The following is a 22,937-nucleotide window of genomic DNA, read 5'->3' as shown; positions in this document are numbered from 1 at the left end:
TGAATATCATCGTTGACGGAATGCGCAACGGTTAATCGTATTCGTTTTTTGAAAATTAACCTTTGTTTTTCGATGTAAACATATGCATCTTGTGTGCTATCTAATTAATATTGCAATTATACCTAAATTTGCATACATTAAAGATATGTAAAGTGGTAAGAGGTATTTAAATATTTTTTAACTATGAGTGAATATGTTATTAATGTTTGTGTACAAAACTACAAGTGTATGATATAGAGATATTTGCTTGGTACACGTACATGTCAAAAAAATATGATCAATAACAAATTGACCGAATGTCTTCGCTTGTAATAGGAGTTATAATAGAGTGTCATAAAGTTGCCTTTTTAATCAGATTATTTGCGTTAAACGATTATATTATTATTCGAGATAATTGTTCTAGTAATAAATATTTAGGTTAAATTCTTACAAGGAGCATAGCAGTATTAACTGTGATACTATTACTTTGGTAACTTCGATAAATTGTAAGTACGATAAGCAGTTGAAGTATAAGGATAAATATCAAGTGTTTTATCACATAATCACGATAGAAGTGCTTGTCTTGATGTATGATCATTTGATATGTCTCCCCGACACTACACTGGGCCCCGTCTCAATAAAGATCGTAAGGTTAAATTCGTGAACTTTCAGGCGAAACCTCGTTTGAGCGTAAGCTACGTTTCATTAAAACATATCGTAAGTCCATTGATAGAATATATTATCTCAGTGACCTGTCTGTGTGCATAAGATATCTTATTGAAACGGGGGCTAAATTGAAAGACGTGCCTTGATCGCTCACGGGTCCTCTCGTCCGTTTCTCTTAAAGGCGATATCGCCGATATTACCTATGCTGTATCAGGCTTTCGTTTATGTACATCATTTATGAAACAAGATGTATCGCGCGTTCTCGACATTAGACTTGAATATTGCAGGTTACTAGGTGTATAAAGGAAATATACACTTAGAAATAATTAAGTAAAATCTGTTTATGGCTCCTTCTCGATGTATGCCCCTCTATGATTACTACATATACATATCAGTGGCACAATTTGTATACATTTCTTATGTTAGATTTCTTGCAAATGTTAATATGCGAATTCTTTGCTCTTTCTGCCAATGTTTTCAGAATTATATAGTATTTTTTTATATCCTCATTTACGCATCGTCCTTGTACTTATTTAGAAGCTCCTCCAATTTAAAAAGGGATTGTCCGAACAATCCCAATTCACAGACAGCTTTTTGGCATAATGCATGCCATTTTTAAGCATTTTTCATGGGGAAAAATGAAGCGACTCACACAAAGAGCGAGTTTTTATCCTTTATTTCATAGAGCATTCCATCAAAAACACTCAGATATAGGACAATGTTAGGACGTCCTAACAAATTTGAAACTAATAAAAATCGAGCATATTGTACCATTTCCCAAAAATGTTAGGACGTCCTAACAAACTTGAAACTATTGAAAATTCAAGAATACTGTAACATTTACACAAAATGTTAGGACGTCCTAACAAATTTGAAACTATTGTATATTCAAAAATACTGTAACATTTCCTAACAAAATTAAGACTATTGAAAATTAAAATTTCTGAAAGATTTCAATAAAATGTTAGGACGTCCTAACAAATTTGAAGTGGTCAAAATACCATTCTTTTGAAACTCGACTTAGGAATGAGCAGCACAACAAAAAAAAACAGGTTTTTATCCTTTATTTCATAAAATATTCATCAAAAGCACTCACAAATAAGAAAATGTTAGGACGTCCTAACAATATCAAACTATTGAAAATCAATAAAAACTGAAACATTTTCCCAAGATGTTAGGACGTCCTAACAAATTTCAAACTATTAAAAATCAAGTAAGCTGTCAGTAACATTTCACAAAATGTTAGGACGTCCTAACAAATTCAAAACTATTGAAAATCAAGTATACTGTAACATTTTTCCAAAATGTTAGGACGTCCTAACAATATCAAACTATTGAAAATCAATAAAAACTGAAACATTTTCCCAAGATGTTAGGACGTCCTAACAAATTTCAAACTATTAAAAATCAAGCTGTCAGTAACATTTCACAAAATGTTAGGACGTCCTAACAAATTCAAAGCTATTGAAAATCAAGTATACTGAAACATTTTTCCAAAATGTTAGGACGTCCTAACAAATTTCAAACTATTAAAAATCAAGTAAGCTGTCAGTTACATTTCACAAAAATGTTAGGACGTCCTAACAAATTCAAAACTATTGAAAATCAAATACACTGTAACATTTTTACAAAATGTTAGGACGTCCTAACAAATTCAAAATGATTGAAAATAAAGAATACTGTTACACTTCACAAAAATGTTAGGACGTCCTACCAAATTTAAAACTATTGAAAATCAAGTATACTGTCACAGTTACATTTCACAAACAAGTAAGGACGTCCTAAGAAATTGAAAATTGTCAAGATTCAATGCTATTAAAGATCAAACTGGTCAAATGTTAGGAAATTCGCAATGGTCAAAATTCAACAAACTCATAAAATATGGGAATCAACAAAATGGTCAATGTAAGTAATTCGAAAGGCTAAAAAATATTAAAATAAAAAAAAAACGCTTTTAATATATGTTCGGTCGTCTAGACAAATTTGAAATTTCAAAACTGTTGAATATCATTAATGAGATTTGATTAATGTTAGGACGTCATTACAAATTTGTAATTTAAGCTAAAATATATTCAAAATCCAATATGTCAGATCACAAAACGTTAGGACGTACTAACATCCAAAAGGTGATTTAATCAAATGTTAGGACGTCCTAACACATTCGAAAGATTCAAAACTGTTGAAAATCGAAAATGGAATTTGATAAATGTTAAGACGTCCTTACAAATTTAAACTTTTCAAAACTCATAACCTCTCAAATTCAAACGTTCTTACAAATTTAAACTTTTCAAAATTATTGAAAATCCAAAATGTGAAAATCCAAAATGTGATTTGATAACTGTTAGGACGTCCGAACAATCAAAACAGTCAAAAATTGAAAAAAGAGATTTCATAAATGTTAGGACATCCTAACAGATTTGAAATTTTCAAAACTGTTGAAAATCGAGAATGGGATTCGATAAATATTATGTCGTCCAAACAAATTTGAAACGTATAAACATTCAAAATAAGTGAATAAAGTTACAATATGTGTGGTCAATCAAAAAAGAAATATGATTCAATCTGAACTAAAATACAAAATATGGTTTACAAATTGGTTGAATGTCTTGAGAATTTTGAAAGGTTCAAAACCTAGGATTACCAAAAAAAATTGTAAATCCACAAGTTTTATGATCCTACCCAACCAGAAATTGTCAAAATTCAAAAATATTGCTTATGAAGAAAATAAGCATTATGTGTAGGAGGAATAAATGTTTCATATATTCAATATTAGACATACTCTTACAAATTGAAAGGGGCACTTTTGATGCCTTGAAATTGACAAATTTAGGGTCATCACATAAAATTGAAATTGTTAAATGCAAATTCGGTTGGAAAAAATGATGGCTGTTAAAACATATCTATGTATGTGAAATGTATTATTCTTGTAAATCAAAATGTGAATGTATCCTTGAGCACAGCAAAGAGACAAATCAGTTTCAGTATAAACTATAATAGAATATTTCTAGATTCAGATGAAAGGCTTAGTTTTTGTGTAATTCTTCAGTCATTAATTATCACCCATCAAATAATTTTCATCAGAACAAAGTAATGATAAAAATTATAAGAATACAAATCATCAAATCAAGAAATAAACTTCAACATTTCCATACCATATGTCCTATACAAGCAGCAAATAACTTAAAAATCAAAACAGCATAAATTTATATACATGTTTCATAGAATATTTACAGAATCAAATGAAAGACAATTCTGGGTGTTATTATTCAAATTGATTAAATAACAGTTCATTAAATAATTTTCACCGGAACTAAGTAATGATAAAAATTATAAGAATAAAATCATCAAGTCAAGATATTTACTTCAAAATTTCCAAACCATATCTCCTACACAAGCAGCAAATAACTTAAAAATCAAAACAGCATAAATATATATACACATTTCATAGAATATTTACAGATTCAGATGAAAGACAAAGTTTGGGTGTAGTTCTTCAAAGTCATTAATCAACATTTCAACCTTTCATCAAATAATTTTTATCAGAACTAAGTAATGATAAAAAATATTAGAATAAAAATGAACAAATCAAGAAATATACTTCAACTGTTCCAAACAAGGGACAATAACCGTTTAATTACATATTTTCAACTTAAATACTGAAAGTATTCTTTAACTATGACTGTCTTAATAGCCTTTAATTGACATCAACATTATTATCATGGCTTTTTATTTTATTTTCATATCTTTACTCTTAAGTCAGTGGCAATTTACTTTCAAAATCACTTAATACAAAATTGTTGCTTTTCACCAATATTCTTTATGAAAGAACAAATCAATCGGTCAAAAATACAAATGAATAAAACAACAAATCAATCCGTCAAACATCTATCTGTCAATTGTCCAATGACATGTGTCATAATGTATACCTAAGGACAAGTAAAGAAAATCAAACCTGTTATGGAGTAATAACTAAAATCATACTGTTTGTTGGGTTTCAAAGTATACAAACGAAAATATTAATATAACATCATTTCAGCACAGCCATTTTGTGATGACTGAACGGCTTCTAAAATTACTTAGCAATTAAAAACCTTCTGGAAGCTAGCTGTCAATCATAGGTAAAACTCAAATCCGTCTGGGTTTTTTTTTTCAAACAGGCCTACAATAAGTATAAAAATCCACCAGTTGGTAAGGTAAGTGTTCAAACATAGTTTCAACTGGCATAACCAGCCTTCCAATGTGAACAAGCAAAATGTTTTTAATCAAGCTGGCTATTAATTCAAGCATATCTATAATCAAGGAATTCAGTAAAAGAAGAAATACCATCAACAGACATAAAAAGAGTGACATCAACAATACAGCAAAACACATTTCATATAGTAATTTGAGCCAAATGTGTTTTTTTTCATCACCTGTCAATATTATAGTTACAAATCTGTTGACTGTTCTTGATTTTGCTGGTACTTTCTTTTTCTTGTGACTTGCAGGGAGACGAGGGACTTGTATTTGTTTTCCTTTACGAATAACTTTAACATTTAGTTGCCTCTTTTCTTTCTCCATTAAAGTTGAAATCTGCTCTGGAATTGTTATTGATGCTATTTCTTGCAAAGCACTCTGTCTGGGGAGTTTTGGCAAAATCCATAATTGAGGTGAAGTGTACCTCTTTTTTCTTATTATATCATAAAACCTTTGCCATTCATATACACTGGAGTCTTTTGAGAACATAAATTTGTTTGAAGAAATAAGTTTCTCATGTTTTTCAATATCAACTTTTTCAAACGAGGGTATCACTTTAGATGGTTTTGAACTTGGTAAAGAGTTTAAAATATTTTCTGGTAGTGTTTTCCAAACATCATTATGATTTCCTTTATAGAATGCTTTCACAGTTTGTTCAATTCTTTTAATCTTAAAATGCAGTGGATTAGTTATTTGAAGAATTTTATTTAGGTTCGGAGAAATCCACCCTCTAACATCAAATAAATTTCTTATTTCTTCAGGCTTTTCAAGCATTCCCAAAAGACTATCAAGTGTTTCAGCATTTTGAGTCCGCAGTGTGTCTGCAATGGTAGCAAACTTGCTATCAATGTCTTCATGTGTGTGCCCCACTGGTAAAAACGACAAATGCACCTGGAAACAAAACATGTTGAAAAACTTAATATCTTATACTTATTCAATCTAAATTGTACATCAAACAGTAAATTTATATTGTCATAGTGACCAACTACAGTAACAGGTGAGTAAACTCAAAGTTCAAAAGCTGAGTTTGAAGAGCAGTAGCTTGAGCATTTGATAGTTATCCAACTAGGTAGAGATAATTTGCCAATGAACAGTGTGGCAAATCATTAAATTCTAAATATTAAGCATTTATAATGTTTAACTTCAAGGATTCAACTTCAATGAGTTAAGGATAGCGAAGTATCATACACATAAAGACATATATTTTTATTTTGCAAAAACAAGAGTGGTTTGTTAAATATGTGCATTTTTGTCAGCATGTGTTAGTCATTTACAACAATAAAAATAACATTTCCTTTAAATTTTATTAGGTTTGAGACTTTTATTTTGATGTTTACAGTAACTCAATTAAAATAACAACCCATAAAAGTTTAGACACTAAATACAGTGCTGATTAAACCCAGGAAAAAGTACTTAGGAGTCTGAAATATTCATGTGAAAGCAGGGTTAAAAGGCTAAGACCCTCTTGCCATTAATATTAATTTGTACGTACTTTTGATGCAAGTATCAAGCCAAAAATAACTATTTTATAGCTCCAAATCCTTGATAAAGGTACATTAAAAGATTTACCTCATTAAAAATTCTTTCTTTCACAAGGAGCTCACAGAACCCAAGGACATACTGATTTTTGTTTTCCCTCACACAGTTGTCAGCTTGCAGAAAAAGAGTGGGCGGCAAACGATTGTCCTGCAAAAAAGAATGTGATAAGTAATCCTAAAACAGTACACGATATACTGGAACAAAATGCTTAAATGTATAACAAAAAGATGACCTCTTTAGTGGCACATCTGTGTTCTAAGGCCAAAAAAAAAATAGATGTGTTTCTGGTGGCATGGTCAAAAAAAGAGGGTCGGTAGGTAGGGTTTTTTTTTTTTTTTTTTTTTTTTTTTAATCTTTTATCGGATCATAACTATCAGCGAGTAGTATCTTTTCAACTGCTATATAGGGTTAATGTTTGAATTATCAATTTTGTCATGTTTTGCCATATTGAAGCACAGATTTTATTTTGTTTGCAGTTCATGTATTTGTTGTATGTTGTGTTTATGTACTATTTTGATATTGAATATTAAAAATGGAAAATCATTGTGATATTATCTTTTTTATTGACCAGAGTGATGGCTCTATGATATCGACATTCGTGAATCTGTTGGAAACAGCAGTATTCAGCGACACATCAAACATTCATTGTCGCTAAATATCATGTTTTAGAGGAAGACATTCCACGATTTCACCCTTATGATTGCTCTATAGTTAATGGCCCAGTTGTTCGAAACTTAACAGTCTGTTAAACTAACAGTCTGTTAAATTTCAAGACAAGGTACTTTCTTTTATGAAACAAAATTATGAAATATACTTTTAAATGAGAAGAATTATACAAAATCTTTCTCCTTTTGGTATAATTTAGTGACATTACGTCATAGAACACTTGTATTAAATACAACCTTGAAATTTAACAGACTTTAGGTTTAACAGACTGTGATGTTTCAGACAACTGGGCCATTGTGTTTTAGAAGCTACATACATCAGTCAATTGTAGAGCTGTGAGCGATAGGTATATCTAAGACAATCAACTCCATATTAAACAAGCAACATATTTTAACAACAAGTTTATTCTTTAAAAACTTTAAAATATTCTGACTAGAATAATTGACTAGAAGACAATGACTATATAAAACACACAGAATAAAGCCTGGTCAGTTGACATTGTATTTTAAAGTCTCAAGTTGAAAATGGACTGAAACCTGTTCATGCCAGACCATCCATGGTGACCAATACTTTTTTTAAATAATTTGGTAATGATTAATAAAAATCAGAGCAGAAAAATTAATAAGAAATTCCAGAAGATCCCTTAATTTTGGAAATTCTAATCTAGGGGAATACGGACACATCTGCCCCCTCCCCCACTGACTAGGTACATTATTTATTTTAATATTTATTTACATGGGGGTTACAGCAAACCAACCTATATGTAGGTATAAATATATGGCGTCATACAGGACTGAAAATTTTGGTTCTTCATCTCATTTATACATCCAGATAAAATATGAGGTGTAAAATCAAAACTTGCACACCTGCTGGAATCACAGGGATACTGCAAACCAATTGAATTAAGTACGACCTTGGCTGATGTATAATAATATGTTCATATGAAAGAAGAGTGTCTAAAACATCCCACAAATTGCAAGTTGCATTGCTTCAGAATGCAGACTACTTTTCACGTTTCACTGAATCATCAAAGACTCGAGACACTTTTAGTTTGTTTTCTTACCGAAACTTGTGCGTCGATTTTCCCTTTTTCTTGACCATAGATTGCTTCAAAAATATTTCGGATAGTAGCATTTGTTGGGACTTTTTTGATTTGTTTTGATCCCGGCTTGTGTTCGCACGCCGCAAGCTCTATAGCGATCAAAAAAGATGAGATATTGTTGTTATCATCCGTTAACGCCGCCATTTTGACGCTAAGCTAAAGTATCGGCGAATAGTTTGTGTCGTCTCCGTCTAACATTTACGAATTTTAATATCGTTGTCGTCTTAATTATCATTTGAACCCGAGAACATCGTCGGCGTGGGTCGAAGGGTCATAAAAAATTACGGTCGGCGGTAAAAAAATACGGTCGGTCGGGCCACCAGAAACACATCTATTTTTTTTTTGGCCTAATGGTAAATCACTATCAATCTGAGTCATAGCTCAATTGCAGCAACACCAGGAAATACTTTTTCGAGAATACACATCTAATTTGGATCCCAAGTAACATTGCAAGATTGTTAAAGAACCCTGGTAGATCTAATAAGGGTTACTGTATGTTCTTACTGTGCAAGTCTGCAAGCTGAAAGGGCCTCCACGGCCCGCCCATCTTACAATCTGTTATTTACCCTTTTTAATTATCTTGTTCTCAGATCTTTTACAATTGTATGATACAGTAGTTATAAACACTTATACAGTCATAATAATTTGGCTGCGAATAAAATATATCATTGTGACTCAAATCATTTATAAGAAATTCAAATCCATTTATTTGGACTTTATAGTTTTGTGGTTTTTCAATCTAAGTTTGCTTTCTTAAACAATTTGTTATTCATAGATCAGAGATTGCAACATGCCAGCAGAGGCAGCATTGGAAAACAATATTCCAACAAGTTTTAAGTGGTTTCTCTTAAAACAATACATAGATTGGTGAGTCACAATGTCAAATGACAATTAATTCAGCTATTCAACATTTTGCTCTTGTTTGGATCGCTATGTTCAGAGTTGTGCATGCTTTACAAATATTTTATGTTATTTTAATGATTTACAAATATTTTATGTTATTTTAATGATTTAAGGCATTCATTATTTGTGTTTTGTTTTTTTTCACTTTTACACTTGTACATTTTGCAAACCAGACATATCAGGAAAACGACGTTGTAAACTAAGATGTCTTTCTTACATTTCAATCAGTATATTGACACATATTTTTACAACCAAACTACAACAAACAATTAAGGGAACCTAGATGAATTCACTAAGCTACGATCAATACCATTGGCAGATAGTCAAGAAAGGCACAGTCGAGACAATATCTTGATTAAAATGATTTTCTTTGGAATACATTATAGTTCAGTGCGAATTTACAAACTTTAACAACCCCTCTACCTTCTTAAAAAACATCATGTGACTTTTAACAAAAGTCAGAAATGTTAAAACCTAATTCAGTACAGATATGTTGCATGAGCAGATTTTATGCTTGTTTATCTTAAAGCTGCACTCTCACAGATATATACCATTTTTACAACTTTTTTATTTTTTGTCTTTTAAGAGCCAATTTCTGCGTAAATATCTGCAAACCAACGATATTAGATTGCCGACAAAAAATCAGTTCGTAGATTTACATATTTCTGTTCGAAAAATCAATGTTTTATGGCTTAAATCTTTACTAACAGTTAAAGAAAAGTGCATTAAACATCAATTTTTGACTTTTTTTTTATAAAAATCTGTGATCTAATTTTCTGTCAGCAGTCTTATATGTAACTTAACCAAGTTTCATTATTCTCTTAATTCTTAAAATGAATCTCCAAAGTGCTTAAGGCTGCAGTTATTTTGAAGATGGAATCATTTGACCTTGCCACTAAAATTGATGCTGTTGTATTTTCGAGTTTAGTACTCACATTCGCTGTTGCTGTTTTTTCCAAAACCCTTAGAATAATATCAATCGTCAGATTCGGGTCATGAAGAAATTGGTTGATGTCCAAAAAACTGTACATGCCACCATGCCCATGGCAGATCGCACCAGTGATATGGGTTTTCAAGAGGTCAGCTGCACTCAGGCTCTGGAAAGTGATACATTTGGTTAAAAAAGTTGCTTCATTCAATAGATTATATGTAAACACTATGCCCAACTAAACATTAACAAAGCATATTTGTGGAGAATAAATTTAATAACATGTCTATAATAACTAAAGAGCATAATAATTGTTAGACTATTATTTTAACTTATACAAGTAATGCATTCAATGATCATTGTCATCAGATTTATTCAATACCAACCTTTGGCAACCGGCCTGTGAAATGTGGCAAATTTGTCTTGGCTGGAAAACAAAACAATGAAGAATTATTATAATTAGTGATATCTTGCCAGAAACACTCATAATAAATTTGATGTCATACATCCCTTAATAACGGTATTCCTTGTGAAATAAAAATGACTTAAAGCAGAGTTGTAAACTCAATTTCTATTGAGCCCATGTTATAGAGACTTTTTTGTTTTCTCTGACACTGTATGTTTGTTATCCGAAAGTTAAACCAGTGATTTCTTGGTGCAATTTCCTGCCATCTAAAGTCTGTTTTACCTTGCAAAAAAATCTCTGTTTTCCCCCATCATTTTTCCCAATTTGATTCAAGTAGATTAAGTATATCAATGAAAACAATGAATTTCTTAAAATATAAACAAAATCTTGACTAAACTTACGTTTATAGCATAGTGTATGCATAAAAAGTTAGAATATGCATATATATATATAATTATATTAGCTATAAGTCAACTTTTTACCCCAATTTGCAAGGCATAGGCGGTAAAAATAATTAAAAAACAAATCACTGAAAACTCATATATATATATAGAAAAATATTTTTTTAAAGTCATGAGAAAAATGCTGTTCAAATTTCCAGTAAAGTATATATTACAAGCAAAAAAATAAAAAAGAGGGTTACAAATCTTTTTTCAATCACAAACTTGAATACATACATATATTGAATTTGAAATGCAAGTAACAAACTTACATTGATCCATTCCATCAATGATGATGGACATGTACTTAGTGGGCTTAGCTGGCATCACGTTTTTTGTAATAGTAGGACCTTTCTAACCTGAAAAGATAAAAATTACATGTTTGCTGTCAATGACTAACCCAGAATTTCAAGCTATAATTGATTATTCAGATATTATTTAAGTAAACACACAAGAAATATTGCAATGAAAAATTCCGTTTGAATTCTTAAGATTTAAAGCAATACATCACTAATATTTTAGTCATACAGTCCATGCTGCTGGCACAATATTTAAATAATTATCTAATCGGTTACTATTCAATGTCATTTTTAATTAAAAACTATATTCCATTATCATATGGAGTTCAACCTTTTGAAACCCAATAGCAATAATCTAATTGTTTGATAACTTTTGAAATTGATTGCTACAGAATTGCGACCCTTATGTTAGACATTTTCAAAACCTAGGTCTAGTTTTCTTGTAAATGTTAACCTTCTAAACATAGAACACCCCAGGCTTGGTGTATATTGAGACTTCATGATCATAAACAATTTTATTAACAAGTAATTAAAATGACTTGGCCTGCCATTCATACCAGCTGTTCAGGCACACCATTCAGCATCAATATAATGTGGGGCAATTATATCAGTCCTACCAATATGAACCATTCACTCAGGGAACTGCTGAAATTTGGCTAGATCTTTAATCCAAGCCCTAATGGATATCTAGATACTGTAGAAGTTTCATTGAGATACAATCAAAACAATTAAAACTGAAGACTGTATTGTGTTCACAAGCAATTGTTTACACTCGGACACACTGATTTTTTTATACTTTCAAGGCCCATAATCTAAGCATGCATTTACAGACCCACTGACGCACGGACACACATTCTACGTACACATTACTTCCGCCAGTAGAGCTAAAAATGGGCTATGTAATCAAAGGCTGCTTATATTGATTATAACTATGATTATATTAAGCCTTTTTGTTGTTTGTTAAAAATGTTTTTGGTAAAATTAAATCTGAATATTATAAATTCTTAGCTAAAATTAATATAGCTAAAACAACAGGTTTAAATTTAAATTAACACACAGCAATCAAGCCAGATCTTTTTTTAAGGATGCAATTTCAAAAGCTTTAGATCTTAGCTAAAGTGCCTTATTAATTAACGATAGGACCCATATTTTATATTTACACCGGTATCACAGATATACTATTAATTCAATCTTCAAAAGGATTACGGTAAAAGAAACTTTTACATTTGTATAATGAGGAAAAGTGAACATTTTATAAATACATGTATAAGTATTTCCTAAAAGGTAAATTCCCAGAAACCTAGTATTTGACTCTAAATTGCACATGAAATTTTACAGAATAGCTCTTTATTAGACCACGCTCACACTAATCCAACCAATCAGCATTCTTTATTTCATTGCTCCATTTTCTTATATACACGTTACCATCCAAAGTATTTATACAACTTCTAAAACACGGTTTTCTCGAGGCAAAATGGATCACATTTGATGAAGTTATAAGCGTGAAACTGTATTCATATGCCAAGACAAATAATCTGTAATTTATCAGGCACATATTTCTAACTTCTTTCATGGTCTTATACTAAAATAATTGAATATACTTTAATAGCTGCTAAGCAAACTGGAAACACTTTTTCATACTGGTTACTGCTGAAAATTAGTTGTTACCTCTTGAGGTTTAGTTACATATTCATAACAAATCAATGCTAAATACTTTTATTATTATTTACATTATATTTCGTATATATCCTTTCCGCTACCATAGCCGCCTAATGCAGACCCTAAATTCGGGTGTCCCCATTACCTCTATCATTCACCGGCGAACTACCACAGCAGTGTAAACCGTACTCAAATTTTCGGCTTCTGATTACCGCTATCGTACAGCGTGGGAATACCGCTTATTTTTATAATCTTGTACATGTTTTGCTAAAAGCAGAGACTTAAATCTCCCGATTAAAATGCGTTAGCAATTAGGTAAAATGTTTATCAAATTCGAAACAGTATATATTTATAATACAATTAAAGAAATTAATTACAAACATTATATAGTACATAAAATTATATAACATAACACCCTTATAAATCAAGTTTGCATTTCACGAATTAGTGACATATACATTATCCCTAATTAGGTAATGTTCTAGTGAAAATGTACATTTTTCCTTTTACTTAAACCCTTTAATAGACACATTAATACAATAAAATGCATTTTATTGATTTTATTATGTAACGGCAATTAAAATATTCACTTATTAATAAATATGACATATCGGCATAACTACGCTCCGGTTGACTTCGGAAAAATACAAAACTCTCATTAATACACTACGGATATGATGAATTTTTAACAAATGTAGGAATAACCGTAGACGTGTGTTGTAGTAATTTGATTGAAGACCATCATCAGTAGGTAAACGCACATGCAAAACAGCGCAATGGTAATCCTGTGATATGTTGGTTGTGGTAATTTTCATCTTCGGTATTGGCTACTTTTTAATGTTTATAAAACTACTATAGGCGAGTTTTGTAGAAAGGAATTACTTCTTTGAACAATTTGTTAAGCACATAAAGGATAATATTATGCATTAGTACACTCTGGTAGTTTTAGTACAAACAGTTCAGGTATATGTATTTCAAAATTGCCGGAGACGTTTAATGTTATGATCAATCTTGGAATTATACCACGTGTGCATGCATAGATACACTATGGCAGTTTTAACTTTTGTAGTAACTCGATATTTATGTATGTTGTTTTCCTCATAAATACGCTACGGCTAGTATTTGATATTTCTAAAACAGCAATTTTGTACTACAGTGGTAGAAAAAGGTTTTCCAAATATTTCAAAAGTACAATGCTTGAAAAGATGTTTGTAAGGCAACGTTGCGATTTTTTTATTGTTTCAATCATATTATGCATGTGTGTGCTTGAATCGGAGTAAATTGAAAAAAAATCAACATAAACACTCTCTGGAATGCCATGCGTGACTAAACTATGTATGTATAAATACGCTATTTTAGCCATACTTAATTTTAATGCAGACATCATATAATCACAGTTTTCCAGGCAGTCGTGTCATTCTATGTAAAATTCAGTAATAAAACAAAAAGTGAAACGTATGATTTAAGAAGTGGTGTAACAATGTTTGTGTCTCTAGTTCATTGTTATTTGGGTCCTTGACGTGTACCTTAACAGGGCCTATTTTTTACTGTTCAACTAATGGGCTTGTCCCTGTAGTTTTCATTATATTATACATATTTTTGTATATATTAGTATTTACACATGCATAGAGCGATTACAAAACAATACGTTTTATATCAAATAAATCAGAAAGGAATTAAAATAACAATTCTCTATCATGACATTTTACACACATGTTCATTCATTTCCTATATAAATGTATACTTAAAGGACTAAAATCCAAATACGGATTCACTATTCATTCATACATCAAGGTTATAAAACGTATAGTGCAATTATGTACATCATAGGAACTTGAGGGATACATAGGGATAAAATCAAACATGACGAAATTCAATAATGATAACAATTTTTCTCCGATCAACAAAGAACACATGTACATAATTATATAATAGAAAACATAGACCAAAACATAAATCAAAGTATTTGACTGTAACTATTATATTGCTAAAAATATCGCAAGATTTGTCACGGGAAATAACACCAGTATAATCACAGCATGCGATTAACAAAACGTCAACAGAGTCTAGTGGAGTTTTTGTGCAATGCAATATCATCGGTCTGTAAAAAGAAATCACATATTGATGAATATTTGTTATAAAGACACGTTGTTAGCAACAATTGCATTGTATATGTGTAATTCCGAAAAATATGTCCTCATCTTAAGCATGAAATGTTAAATTCTATTAAAAAACAACAACATTAAAACAAACATTATTCGTCCCTTCAGGAACAAAAGGTTGACACCTGAACAACATTTTGTTATGATTATTTCATAGAGGTAATGCCACGATACGAAATAAAACATTCCCTTTAATGATATTTCATTTGAGTTTTATTTTATAAACATTAGAATTATACTCGTGCAAACTGACTCTGCACTGCACATGGCCAAAGAGGTCAAGTTAAAAAATGTCGCTTGTTTGTTTGGATTTCCTTATACGTGTGCTATTCCCTCCGATAAGTTGTTCTGCAACCTAACAACAGAAACATAAACCATTAAACAGCTGATTGTTTTAAAAGATGTTGTTCATGTTTCATTTTGGTGGTACATGCAACGATCAATATGTTATTAAACCTGATTATGGTTACTATTTAACATTCTACAGCATGTTTGTAATATACTGTAAAAAGTATTACCATTCTCTCAAACAGCTTATAGGAAGCCGAAGGATTGACTTTTTATACTTGATGAATCATAAGCGAGAAGTCTACGGCAAACCACACAAATTAGGTCCACAAATAAGCATTTTGTGTTGGTACACTGTAAATGTCGACTGTCTACAACACCCATGTTCTTTTTTAATTAAAAATAACTTTGATGCATGTTTTTTCCCACTTTCATTTTGTATTTACATCTTCCGTCAAAACCTTGTTCTGTCGGCTATTTATAATAGGATTGAAACCTGTCATCGGGTTGCACACATGTTTTGATTATTCCCATGCAGTGGACATAAGCTTCCGGTCCGAAATATTTCATGCCATGTGTTCCCCTCTGCTGAGCATCCTAACTTTGCCATCTCTTTTCGTGGACTGATTTTGCGATTGACCAATATGTCCTTCCGGTGTTTAATGCGTGACACGAATGTATAGATTTTTTCCAAACGCCAGAGATACTGATGTTTTAAACTTGTCGGCAAATACAACATGATCATCCTGTGATGTTTTCTCTTCAGTTCACTACAACTGTTTGAGTCAACCCTACTTCTATCTTTCGACTTAAGTACTCCTGGTAATTCCTGAGATACCCCATTACACACGGAGCACCAACATTTCTTGAATGGTGACCGTGACATTTGATCATTGCTTCATCAACAAATATGTATTGAGCATGTTGTATAAAATCATGCTCTTTTCCCATACAACTTTCATAACAGGGGTCACTGTGGTTTCAATGTAACCTTGATGCGACCTTGTGATATTTGTCGGTTGGTTTATTGTCTATTGCAGTGGTTTTCATGGCAACTGTGACAGCTATTTTGTAATGGATGTTCTGTTGATATATTTGCAGTCACTATAGTTTCCATGATAACTTTATAGCGATCACGTAATAGATGTCCGGTTGGATTTATAAGAAAGTTATAGCATATATTTCAACAGTTTAAAAAGGAAGCGTAACTAGCGTTAAATGACCTTCAAACGCAACGTCGCCTTTGAAATGGGTTGTTTTATGTTGATTACGTAATATGTTTAAACAGGAAATACCGCTGCATAGTTTTGCATACTTCTAGATTCAAGAACGTTACCAGAGTGCACTTAAGTGACTGATTTAGTTTAATTCAAACATTAAATGTCTACCTTATCGAAGTTAACACACAGTCCGTAAAACAAATATCACAGCACTACCACTGCGCAGTTTTGCTCATTTCTTAAATTTAACAGTGATACCACAGCGTACTTCTGATACAAGAGGAAAAGCATAAACATGCTGTTTTATTAAAGCAAATTTACAAATGCCAGAGGCGAATAATGTTGAATGACGATTTTTAAAGAAATACCGTTGCTTATTTTTGCATTGTTATTATATTTGAAAGAAATGCCGTAGTGTAGTAACTGTTTCTAAGACAAAGTACCATAGCGTATTAATGCTGTTTTTAAAATTCACAATCCTTCTTATTTTAATGAAAAACATACCACAAATTTGTGGAAAATGTGCATTTTGCGGCTGTGGAACTGGACGTACCTACTTTTTCAGTACGTTTCAGTCGTCTACAGTATTCCTATAGTAAAACAGTAGCGGTAACCAGCACCCTTGAAAAATCGGTCTGCATTAGGCGGCTACGGTAGCGCGTCGATGTACGGTAGCGGTATTCGAAAGGATATATACTGGTCACATTCCTTGATTGTATTGATTTATTTATATGCTGATAATGAAGACTTTAGACAGTTTTCGAGTTTTATGGAACAGAAAGTCCAAGGATGGTGTTCTGAGCCCCGAATGTGGTGTATTGTCGCGTGTATGAATATCAAGTCAATTTTATCACCAAAAATCCCCCACTCTCACTGCAAATTTAAGACAAAACTGACATGTGCATGATGCTGTTCTCATTTTTTTAGATATATTTGACTTATTTCTATTAGCAGACAGTAGTGTTGGTAACTAAAGTTCAATGGCGATAATTATACATCCAAACAATAGTTAATAATACTGAAAATAGCATAACATATTTTCCCACATGTTACAAATCAGACTTAAAGTGTATTTATTTGTAAGGCCATATCATGAACAAACATGAATCCTTTTTTTATGTGAAACACAATACAGATATGGTATGTTGTTTCAAGAAATAATCTTTAAAATGTTTGAAAAATCAATTTCTTTTAGTTTTGAGGTTCAATATATTGAGCAAGCATATATATCTTATATTCCTTGCATTTTTCATGTCTAGCTGTTAAATTAGGAGTTGAGTAAACAGAAAAAGATTTGATCAGATTTTTTTTCAAATCAGAAAGTTAATTTACATCCAGAAACGTCTTAATGCACAGTGAATATGTTTATAAATCAAATTCATTAAAACAAACCCAATCAAGATTGTCTAGAGGCTTTCATGGTGGATATTTTAAAAAGATATTTGCATTTTTGTTACCGTGAAATGAATTTCAACCACTATTTTCAACATTGTTTTGGAATAACTTTCTTATTTGAAAGGAACTCTGAAGCCATTATAAATTAGGTACTCTGAAGCATTTTGACACAAAAACAAAGTAATATTTCAACACTCTATTCCGAAAAAATGTGATTGCTTTAATGTTATCCAAATAAGATCATTTCTCAAAACAAAAAGACTAAAACAAGAAGTATTGACAACTTTTCTCTTTAAACCCCTCTTATCCCCTTTTGCACTGTAATTGAATGTGACAACATATCCTGCAGAAAACAGTCTACAATTTTAATACAAAAATATGGCATTGTGGAAATATTTCGGAAAGATTGGAATTAGTGGACCTTTTTTTTACCAGAGGGGTCAAATATTCACAAATGTTCAATGTTAAACTGTATACTCAACAGTTTAAGCAAAGTGTATAAAACTTCAAATTAAAAACTTAAAACTAAAAAACAAAAATTTGCAATCCAATTTCTTTTCGGCAGTCTTATATGACTAGGTTCCATATATTTTTATTTGGCTTATTCAAAGACAAAAAGTAAAAAAAAGTTGTCAAAACGTTCAATCTGTGACAGTGCAGCTCTTAACAGTTAAGTATAAAATAAAAGTCTTACATTTGTCTTTCGTGATGCTCAAGTTTAAGCCTGCGGAAGTGGGCCCTGGTATCTGAGTCAAGGGTTTTCGTCATCTGTCTTTCCAGTGATGTACATATTGTACATTTGGAGAAGCTGTTAAGCTGAAATATAAATGAAAAGAAATGTACATAAGGCCAAACAAACCCTGTGTTTCCGATTTCATTCCGTGTAAATATGGTTGGTACGTTAGACCTGAGATTATGCCTTATGTCAAAATTGTATTATATATTGTTGAAGTTTCAATTTGCTAATTGCCGCATGTGAAAGCTGAGCTTTTCAGCTAGATACATATATGTTGATATCTTAGACAAGCAACTACAAAGTTCAAGCTAATTTATTAATACCAAATATATCTTGATGTTTACTGTTTGGTAACTGCATCTTGAATGACGATATATTAAAGAACTCGGTGATATATACGCCGAGAAATGCCCTCGAGCAAAGCGATGCTTTCATTTGTGGTTATAACTGAGCAGTTTGATTGGTCGTGATCAGCATTCTGATTAGACAAAATGCATTTTAATATAACGTTACAGACTATGCAAAGGGCTTATAATTAGAGGAGATGAAAGGCTTGTATATTTATGTCATCATAATGAGCACTCATATACAAGTATCTATTAACAAATTAAAGACCAAGGAGAATACATGCCATATCCCCCGGTGGGGGGGGAAAATCCCCCGAAATTTCGATCCATCCCCTGGTCTCCCGGCGGGAGATAAATATCACCCGGAATTTTAGAAATTTTACATCAGGCAATAATGACACAAAGTGAAACCACAGTATGTGAGTGTAACTAAATGTACAAATCAACAAGGGTGAAATGCCAAAAGGAAACTTTCACAACAAGTGATCAATTACTTTGTAGTAATTATCAAAGGCAAAGAAATATTACTATTTTGGAAGGAAGAAATTAATAATATTAATTCTATTCTCTTATTGTCTGAAAGTCATCAAAGCTGATAGAAGGTAAATTTAATTTAATTGTCTTGAAAACATATTTTTCCAATGACATATTTTGTTCTGCAAGTGCATTACAGTATGACATGACAGTGTGCCATAAGAATATGATAAATCATGACATAAAATAATTCAGTATAATGAAAAAGTTGGGAGGTTTTCAAAGCAAACTATATGTGAATACATTTTTTCGTACTTGCGTCTAAAAATACTTAAATATTTCGCCAACTAAGACCTGCTAAAAAATCCCCCTGAATACAACCAAAATCCCCCTGAATTTTCAGCCTTTTGAACAAATTCCCCTGAATGGTCTCCAGAAAATATGGCATGTATGCCAAGGAGTGAATAAATTAAAACAAAAAAAAATGTTAATAACATTATGTATCATGGTCCGTAAGATTCTGAAGATGGTCCGTAATGTCCCTTTATCTGGTCTCTAATGTCCCTAAATCTGGTCCGTAATGTCTGGTCCGTAATGTCCATGGTCCGTAATGTTCGTAATTCAGGTAAAATGCTGAACGTTCATATGTGACTATTTTTAAAACTTCAATTGAAAACTTAACAATCAAAATCTGCAATCCGATTTCTTGCAAGCAGTCTTATATAACTGGAAACCATGGACTTTCGTGAAAATTGGCTTATTCAAAGACAAAAAATAAATAAAGTTGTCAAAACGTTAATGGTATTTTAAAAAAGTCTAGCTTGAGAAATAAAATGTAAACTTAAATTAAATGTTGGTATAAATGTAAGTATGAGCTAACATCAACAAACAAGTTTAGTTGAAAAATGTCCTAGCTCTTAAAAGAGCAAGAAATGAATTTGAAACACACTAACCTTTTTGATCTTGAGATGCGGAAAGTAGCGTTGCCATACAGAGAAGAACGTTGATTTTGATACAGGATATGATGTCTCTTGGATAAATCGTATGAAAATGTCAACTCTTTTGGTTCCATATGACAAATAGCAGTCAAGACTGTCAGGCATTCGATCTGTATGAAATGATGCATAATCCTCAAGCCATGATATCAACAACAGTTTTGGAGAGGAACTGCGCCTGTGTTTTGGCATGCCAAGTGCTACTTTGCCTTCATCCACCATATTTCCAGCCCTACTAAGAGTATTCTTATTGATCCTTAAGACTTTCAAAAATGTTTTAGAACACACCTTTTGTCCATCACGTATTACAAAAAATGTAAACTTTCCTTCCCGTTTAGAGCATTGAACAAAATTCTTCAACACATACATCCTAACGTTCTTATTCTGGCTCCAAAATCCTTTCCTCAAATCCCTGACTACAACAAAGTCAAAAGCTGACATACAGTTAAGTCCACATTTGCACTGGTATCTTAGGTCCCTTTTTATGCCCAGAAGACTTTGAGATCTGCCTAGCATTTTCTTACTACATCTTGCTTCCCCTGAAAAGAACAATAATATTGTGATAATAGAAACACAGTCATTCATTGTATGTACATGTCTAGTGCTGGATCATCCATGGCACCCCAGCATATCATGACCTATATGATATACACTGGGCAAATCAGCTGTAAAAATCACCAACTCATGAATAATGAATAAGGTGCCAATTGGGCATTTAATTTTACCAACAGAACTTAATCATAACATATATATTTATAATGTGGCAATGAAGCCAATAATGAATGTTACAAAAAAATGTCGTAACATGTATAATTTGAGTTGAATAGCATATAAAACATATCGAGGGCTTAGCGCATAACGGTTGTAACTGACTTTTTTTCCAAAAGTAATATTTTCATTTGTTTGAACCTTTTTTACACGCCTCCATAATATCCAAAAAAAATAGCTCTGTAATCTAAGGATAAATGTATATAAAGCCATATTTGTCAAAAGGTTGTATCTGAAAATGGCAATTTATTTTTGTGCAAAACGGTTGTAACTGCACTTACAACTGTTTTGCACAGAAAACTTTGAATCAATAAACCATTGGGATGGGATGTAACTCCAATATCATGATGACTTCATTGATGACATCATGATTATTTAACATTGTTTTTGAGGAGAGACAGTCATATTGATGAAAAATGATTTGTTTTTAAAATAAACTCCCAATAAAATGAAAAAATGCATGTTTAAACATCACAATTACGAACAATATCTCATGTTTTTATTCCTTTAGTCCTATTTATATTAATAATGTGTATGATATATTGTCCGATAAGATTAAAAAGTCATATATTTAAGAAAAAGAATTGAAACATTTGATAGTATCTTTAGGCTCTTGCTTAAGAAAAAATATGATTAGGAAAATAAATTTAAGTTTAAAATTAAATATCCCTTTTTAGAATTTAGTTTTCTGTATAAAGTTTAGACATGATTTTAAAACAGGAAAAGAATGTGTGTGTTTTACAAGAATATTGTTTCTCTTAGTAGTTTTTATTTGTAAATATTAATTATTTATTTATATTTCGTGGGCTTTTTATGGTAAAATAAGTTTGCATGTTAAAAATTTATATTTTGGCAATATTGACATGTTTTGTACACAGAATCATAACTTTTAAAAACTAATGAAAAACAAAGGCAATTGATCTTATTATTAAGGAACATCGTTTTTGGTGAGAACACAAATTAATTCTCCTACCAATTCTAAAAGAATGTTATATACTTTAACTGAATATTTCGTATCCTATAACATGCTTATTTCCAGCGGAAAACTTCATCCAATGGAAGCTATTTTGCAACCGATTTTTTGCATTTCTTGACACTCTCTGAGTCAAAAATAAATTCCTTCTTTCTTTTTGTTCATGTGATATTCATGAGCTTTCGCTTGATTGAATGATCTTCAATAGCAAAAAGTAGATCTATTGAAGTCATTTCGACATTCGTGAGTTCTGAAGTTTGAATTCTTGCTGATGTGAACTAAATCCTATGGATGAAATTCTGATGTTCATGAGCTATATAGTTTCAAGCCATTCTGATGTTCATGAGCTATATAATTTCAAGCCGTTCTGATGTTCATGAGTTATATAGTTTCAAGCCATTCTGATGTTCATGAGCTATATATATTCAAGCCATTCTGATGTTCATGAGCTTTATAGTTTCAAGCCATTCTGATGTTCATGAGCTATATAGTTTCAAGCCATTCTGATGTTCATGAGCTATATATATTCAAGCCATTCTGTGGTTCATGAGCTATATAGCTTCAAGCCATTCTGATGTTCATGAGCTTTATAGTTTCAAGCCATTCTGATGTTCATGAGCTATATAGTTTCAAGCCATTCTGATGTTCATGAGCTATATATATTCAAGCCATTCTGATGTCCATGAGCTATATAGTTATAAGCTTTCTGATGTTCATGAGCTATATATATTCAAGCCATTCTGATGTCCATGAGCT

At 31.5% G+C, this 22,937-nt stretch overlaps 1 pseudogene; it reads right to left on the bottom strand.

Moving 5' to 3' along the window:
• Positions 1 to 5,173: 5,173 nt before the first annotated feature.
• LOC128224336 (uncharacterized) lies at positions 5,174 to 20,449 on the bottom strand (annotated as a pseudogene).
• Positions 20,450 to 22,937: the final 2,488 nt, after the last annotated feature.

This window comes from Mya arenaria, chromosome 17, assembly GCF_026914265.1.
Source record: "Mya arenaria isolate MELC-2E11 chromosome 17, ASM2691426v1".
In the NCBI taxonomy this organism is placed as follows: domain Eukaryota; kingdom Metazoa; phylum Mollusca; class Bivalvia; order Myida; family Myidae; genus Mya; species Mya arenaria.
Note: the sequence above shows the minus strand (reverse complement) of the source record. Positions and strands in the feature narration are given on the sequence as shown.